This window comes from Myotis brandtii, unplaced genomic scaffold (genome assembly GCF_000412655.1).
Source record: "Myotis brandtii unplaced genomic scaffold, ASM41265v1 scaffold536, whole genome shotgun sequence".
Classification (NCBI taxonomy): domain Eukaryota; kingdom Metazoa; phylum Chordata; class Mammalia; order Chiroptera; family Vespertilionidae; genus Myotis; species Myotis brandtii.
The window spans coordinates 1,699,141-1,706,654 of NW_005369967.1; the positions used below are offsets into that span (position 1 = coordinate 1,699,141).

General features: G+C 49.4%; 1 protein-coding gene across 2 annotated transcripts in view; it reads right to left on the reverse strand.

Annotated features, from left to right (window-relative positions):
- The window catches only part of TMEM229B (transmembrane protein 229B), a 61,757-nt gene that overhangs the window by 35,584 nt on the left and 18,659 nt on the right, over positions 1-7,514 (reverse strand). The window lies entirely within an intron of this gene.

The following is a 7,514-nucleotide window of genomic DNA, read 5'->3' on the forward strand; positions in this document are numbered from 1 at the left end:
GGATATCTGCAATACTATCAACAATAAAAAATGTATTTTAAAAAAACATACCTCTGTTGTATTTTTTATATGGGCAACAAATAAACACACAAATAAACAAAAAATAAATAAATACCTCCAGGCCCAGGAGGCGAGAAGCTGGCAGACAGCAGTGCTAAGCCAAGTGAACCCTTTTCTGTCCCTCCCAGCCCACTGACAAAGGACTGGACACATGAAATACTGAATTGTGACTTAAAGTGACCACAGGACCTTCTACTGCCTGAGAATGTCCATAAAGGTATGGGGACTGATTGAGTTTTCATCCCAGGACAGGGAAAGGACTAATCCTGCTGAAAAAACATAAAGGGACAGTAGAAGACAAAATTAAGTCACTTTATGAACACATCCCAATGAGTCATGTTTCTTTACACTAATTAGAAACATAGTTATTAAATTGGAATGTTTGTCCCTGTACCAACTAAAATCATCTCTCACATTCCCACTGGTATAGAAACCACCATTAGAAATAACTGGTGTAGGGCAATAAGGAACTAAGGAAAAAAGCAAGGCAGGCAGGGGCAGAAAAGATTAGTTTAGTGGGTTCAGTGGGAACGCATTTGCTCCTCAACTCTGAATATGATGAAATAAAAATAGAAGTGTATCCATGGATAGCAGAACCCAAGAGTCCTTGGGCAAATGGCTTTGTTCACAGGGAAATCCAGGGGCCCAATGGCATGTACAGAGAAGCTGTGACTCCCTGGGTTCCTAAAATGAGTTTACGATACAATCTTGCTCTTTTAGGCCAGAGCAAAGGCAGCAGAGAGGAGGCACGCTCTCAGGACACTGAGTCACCTGGGAAGCATCAGCCAATGTCCCCGAATCCTGGAGCCCTGGAGGGATCTGGAGCCAAACCAGTCCCTGGAGTCTGCCAAGTCCAAGTGCAGAATGTAAAACACACCATTGCACAACTTCCCTGCTGTCTTCACTGGGGCAGTCAGAACGTGCAGGGGGACAGGGGGGGTGAAGTTTAAGTTTAAGACAAGATACAAGGGGTGCTTGCTCCCCATGGTTTAGGAGATGGAGAGTACACACCTCGCCGCTGCCCTGTTTAAACAGTCAGGGGAGGAATTTCCTGACCCAGACCCCTTTTGCAAGAAGGTACTTACTCCAGCTCTAACTTTGCCCCTTAACTTCCAATTTGGCTTGTTTATTCTGGGGTTTCTCCTTCAACCCACCCTCTGTTTCCCTAGCTCTGTCTTCTGAGTTATTCCCTGAGTTGGGACCAAATTAATCAGATTCTACTGCATCATCCAGCATTATTGTGCCAACATTCTTCTTTTACTAATAAAGAAACTAAAGGACTCATGTCACGTGCCCAGAGTCACTGAGCTGAGACCGGAGCCCAAGTCCCCTAACCCCTAGCACAATACTCCATAATACACCATCATGCTAACTCTCCAAGGGGGCCAGCTCACCTCCGCCAGGCCACCACCTCAACCTTCACTCTTCTTCCACAAACACCTCAAAATGGTAGAAGAGCCTCAGAGTTAACTTGCCTGAAACAAACAGGATGAAAGAGATGAGAATCATCTCAATGAGCTAGCTGGTCACCCTTGAATAGACTAACCAGGGACCACAAATCCTTTCTCAGAAGAACAGGATAGTCTGCTGTACTCTGCAGAGTGTACCTGGGACCCAGAGTCATGATAGTTCTCCATAGCTGAGACCTATAATAATGGGCAGGGGAAGGCCCAGAAATTAGGTTGGAGGATGAGGACTGGAGTCAAGAATTTGAAAAGATAAGCTGCGATGACTAGTGACTGAAGAGTGACAGAAAGAAAAATGCAGCCCAGAGAGCCTGTTAAGCAAGAGAAAAAAAAATTGGCATCAAAATGAAATGGGGTTTATGAGATACCTTCTATTCTCCTTACAGTAACTCCCAGGCCATCTGGTCTACTTCCTCTTGCAAAGTACTGACCTCTCTCTTCTTCCCGGACATTCACTGGGGTGTTCAAATAAGAATCTGGAATTCCAACTCCTTTTAACTAGCTGTGTTTAATCCCCACATAAGCTCCTTCTTATCGTTTAACTAACACTACCTCCACTTTTGCCTTCTTCCCAACATGCAATTCATAGAACACAATGGAATCAGGCAGATCCCAGTTCAAATCCCAGTTTAGACACTTGCTGCTGTGTGACATGTGCAATCATTTTAACTTTCAGAGAGCCTCAGTTTTTCTAGCTGTAAAATGGGGACAAATAAGTAGCTATCTCATTGCTATGAAAGAAGAAGAACATATATCAAGTGCTCAGCCCACTGCCTGGGGTATAGTAAGTATCTGATAAGTATCTGTTATTGCTAAGCGCACTGAAACCTGCTGAAGCTCCGTCTGTGGAATTAGGTCTTCGAAGGCTGAAATGGGTTGTCCAAGGTTACACAAGTGAGACAGGAAGGAATCCCAGATGTCCTCATTCCAGAAGCCGTTGCCACCTATCAGCTCCTACACAAACAACATCATTGCCCAATGACCTAGAAATCTGGGTATCTGATCACATCCTAGTACCACAGCTGATTAATAGGCCCTCACCATGTTCTAGAAACCATGCAGGCTATATGGAAGCGTTAAGGCTTGTACAAATCAAGGTAGGAAAGTCATCTCCTGTTATGGCTGGCAAAAACACACTTAAAATACAAAAAAATAGCCCGGCCAGTGTGGCTTAGTGGTTGAACACTGACCTATGAACCAGGAGATCACGGTTCAACTCCCGGTCCTGGCATATGCCTGGGTTGCAGTCTCAATCCCCAGTAGGGGGCGTGTAGGAGGCAGCCAATCAATAATTCTCTCTTGTATTGATGTTTCTCTCTCTCTCCCTTCCTTTCAGAAATCAACAAAAAAAAAATATATATATATATATATATTTTTTTTTTTAATCTGGAGCTGTTGCCCTGGCCGGTGTGGGTCAGTTGGTTAAGTGATGTCCCACTGAAAGGTTTATGGCTCGATTCCTGGTCAGGGCAGGTGCCCAGGTTGTGAGTTCGATCCCTGGTAGGGATTCATATGGGAGGCCACTTCGATGTTTCTCTCCCACATCAATGTTGCTCTCTCTCTCTCTCTCAAATCAATAACACATTTTTTTTTAAATCTAGAGCTGCTGCTTGCTTGTGTAACAATACTGGTACTTCTTGTCCATATTTAAGAAGGTAGATGAAAGTAAGACCAATGCCCTGGCTGCCTTATTCCTAGCTTTGGAAAGGCACTTTTGATTGGGAATAAGAGGGAGGGAGATCCGAGGGACCAAAAACTAAAATGGGGTTTGGCTAAGGACAGCAGTAAAAAAGAAGATGGGGATAGCAGTGGGCTAAATACAGGCCCCTGCCATTGCTCCAAAGAATGGCAGTCATTGTCTACAAGGTGGGCTTCTTGCTGCAGCAGGGCCTGTCCCTCCATGGATGGTACAAGCCACGAAACCATGAAGCGCAGGAAGCACATTTATCTTGAAGCATGAATCACCCTCAGAAGCCCAAAAAAGAATCCTCTCTTTGTGGCCCTTCCATCTCCTTTTTGGCTGGCATCCCTCTCTCCTCGGGCTGGTGTCAAGGCCTTATGAAAACGCAGGCTGAGTGACCTTTCTGATAGAAATGAAACATTCCAGAAACTCATGTGACAGGGTGTCTCTTAAAAACGGAAAGGAAACAATGAATGAATGAACCAGCTAGAAGGCATATGTCATTCAAGTCCAACCACGGAAGCAGTCAGAAATGGCTAGTGCGCCCTGACTGCAGGGCTTCTGGAGTGGAAAGGAATGGCAGAAAGTGCACTTTCTGACGACGCACCCCCCTCCCCAATCTATTACATCCCTACATTAAGTTAGTATTTGACCACACAAGTCTTTTTTTTTTTTTTAATCCACCATGCTTCTAGAGGATGGAGCAGCAGGAAAGTGCAATCTGAGGACATGTCCATGCAGACCGTGTGCTCGAACGTCAAGGATGCTGTCCCTTCTACAATACCAGGCACATTGGGAGCCAAGAGCCCTGCAAAGATATCAAAGTCCCTGTTGGGGAGCCAGCAGAGTAAAGGGTAATGGGGAGCTCCATGTTCAGAAACAGCACTTGGCAACGACTTTGGTTACTCCTCAAATCCTCACACTGGACTGTGACCGACCCCAGGGTAGAAGCACCAACATCAGCGGAGGGTGGGAAGTTACCTTTCGGAACCATCCTTCACAGGAGCAGAGGGCCACGCCCACTCTGTGACCTCGACCCCACTGAATTATACAGAGGGGAGCTGATGTTAAAATGAACCTCGAGGACAGCCTCAGGGGGGAAGAGCACGGGAGGCCAACCTGCAGGATGGAGGAGAGCAGAGGGGAGGGAGCAGGCCTCCTTCTGCCTGGGAAGGTGACAGATCACTTATTCTGCCTCAGCTCTATCCATGGATGTGAGTTGCAGGGGTGAAAACCACACCGTTTCCTTCTATCACAGCAGCACGGAGCTCCCCACAGCTCAACGTCCCAGGCCAACATCTATCCGAAACCAAGCACCTGGGTGCCTAAATTCTATCAGCCCATAGAATGAATGAAAAAGTATAACCCCTGGGTCTCTTCCAGTGCTTGAGTCCAAACATTCTGAAATCCCAGGAAAGGAAAACTTCCCCAACACAGACATTCAGTCAAACCACAGCCAGCCAGCTAACTCTCAGCGTGACTCAGTTTCCCTCCAAGGAAATCGTAAACAAAAGTGCCAGCTCCTACCCCTTCCCCAGAAATCAGCTTACACTTGCCTTTTCAAACAGAGAGCCTCTGATTCCTGAGAGGTGGCGGTGGAGAAAGCAGGAGACCTGACCAGAAGGGCGGACTTGCTTCCTGCTCGGAATCCCTTCCAACATTCCCTCCTCGGCCAGGTGTCGCCACAAAAAGCGCGGAGAGTTTGCCAAGTAGGAAATTACCCACCCCTTAAAAGGAATGTTCCTGCAATGAAAAAATAAAACCCCAACAGCCTTGTCTGTAAACTGGGGTGGGGGAGGGGGGTGGAGGGAGGAGGGGAGGAGGGAGGAGAACAGTAAAGAGATACAAATTTGAAAACAGCCTGGCTGTTGTTGGAGGGTTAGATTTCCCTTCCCTCAAGGACAGCCAGATCTTCTATGGTTGCTGATAACACCAAGCAGCTTCACTTTACTGCCCTCACCCAGGTCTCAGCTTCTAACATCTGTGTCCCCAACGTCCTCAGAGACCCTGCTCAGAGCTTGGAGGGTGACTGTCCCTGCTGTCCAGACTGGACACCGTCTGGGAAGGAGCTCTAAGACATCTGAGAGCAGAGGCAGACACAAAAACACTTGCTGCCCATGTGCCACTCCAGCGCCTTTCTGATGAAAAACTATACTTTTAAAAACCAACACTGAGCCTTCCCTATCACAAAAGCTGTAATTTAGCCCTTTCCCCCCCCAAAATGACACCTTTCCCTTTAGAGACCAGATGTAATTCCGATACAAGTGAAATAAAGACAGTGTAAGGCTCCCTAACTCATTTGACATCTTTCATTCAATGACCTGAGGCTCTTAAATCACTTTATAAATGTAAAAATTCACACCTCATCGCTTTAAAGGAGGGAGTCAGAGGAAGTATCATTTTCCCATGTTACAGTCCGTACATTTGAGGAACAATCCACGGAAAATCCCCTTCTCTTATCTTTGGGGGTAGAGGGGTCAGGACTCCATATCATTATCCTCACGTTACAGTCAGTACATTTGAGGAACAACCCTGAGCTCTAAATAAGTAGCTTGGGACAAAGCCAATGGGGGGGGGGGGCGGCTGAGCAATATCCACCCTGCCCATTTAGAGGGGAAAGGGCCCTCGAAGTGGGACTGGTGATGCTCTCTGGCCTAGAACCTGCATCTGACTTTAGCCACAGTTCCAGGACCACAGAGCTATAGCTCAGGGGACTTCTTTCTCTCCTGCTGCTCCTTAGTGGTCCTGAAACTCCTAGACCTTTAAGTGACCAGTTATTTCGCTCCAAGGATCAGATGAAATACATTGGTCCAGCCCCCACTGTCTCCCACTTACCCATCTCTGTCCCCAAATACAAAACCTTGCAGAGGGGGGGCCAAGCCTCATCTCCGCCCACCCCTCCATGCTTCTCTAGACCAAGATGTCCTGCAGGCCCCCCACCTCCCCCTGGCCCACTCACTTGTATCATTAGCTCATTCACAGGAGCAGGCAGGAGAGATGCCCAGCAGACCAGCTACCCCTCCTACCCCTGCCCCAATACCTTCTGTCTCTACAGGCGAGCAGATGTAGCTCCACCTCGCAACCAGGGGGAGAGCCCATCTCTCAGAGGGCTATCCTTTCTGAGGGACAGAAAGGCAATGGGCAGTCCTGCCACAGCATAGAAGCCCATGGTCACCTGCAAGCGGCTTGGGGCTGGAGGTACCTCATTCCTGAAGACACAGATCAGGGACCTGGGACCTGGGACCTGGGACCTGGAACCTGGAACCTGGCCCATTGTTTTTCTAGAGAGAAAGACACTGTACCACCCCCAGGACAGGCCATTCAGCCCTCCCCTTGATCCTTCTTCCTGGTTACACAAAGACAGAAAGAACCCAGGCCTCCTGATGACCCAAGTCTGGAGGCCAGAGTAACAGCTCATTTGTTACTGAGTGCTGTGAACACAATAGAATTGATGAGCAGAGCCCCCAAGGTTACACTGGCCCGGATCTCCCAGGGTCCCGCTCTTTTCCTCCTGGGGGGGCATGAAGCAGCATCGGAACCACCTGTCACCCTAGGCTCTGTACCTGAGGCAACTAGACTTCCCCCCAAGGAAACTGGAGACAGAGGGAGACATAGTCCTGAGAAGGAAGGGAAGGGGCCAGTTCTGCCTGGCATACACAGAAAGAGGGGAAGACGGGCACCTGGGAAAAAGGCCAGCGTCTCCCTGCCCTTGCTATGAGCAGGGATGAGCGGTCTTCATCTCAGCCCTGCACCTCCCACCGATGATTGGAGATCAGAGAGGGCAGAGAGAGAGCTGGCAGCCAGGGGGCTGGGCCGGGCCCCAGGGGGTGCAGTCCACCATCACCGAGCTTTTCCAAGCCCCCCGGAGAGAAGGCAACAGGGTCATTTTGGACGGTTCCCTTCCCTTCTGCAAAGTCCTCAGTCTCAAACTAAGGAGGGTCTGTGGTTTCCACTCCCAAGCACTGGCTCCCTAACTTCCACCAGACTGGCGCCCCCCTTTGCCCTCCCGAGGTGGCCTCGTGGGGTGCTCTCCGCCCGGAGGAAGGGGGTGTCAACCTTCTGCAGCCAGAGCTCCCCGTCCGGCCCCTTCCCCTAGCATCTCCTCCATGCCCCTTTGTTTTCCGGCGGGGAAAGTTGCCAGCGTGCACCCCTTCCCCAACACGCCCCCCTGTGCGCCCATCCCCCTCCGGGAATCCAAGCCCGGGCGCACCAGCTAATCTGCCGCTCGCTGTCCGGCCGGGGCAGCCGCTTCGAAACCGAAAGCAAAGAGGAAGCGGGACGGGGCAGCGCCCCCAGCCCGGTCGCCC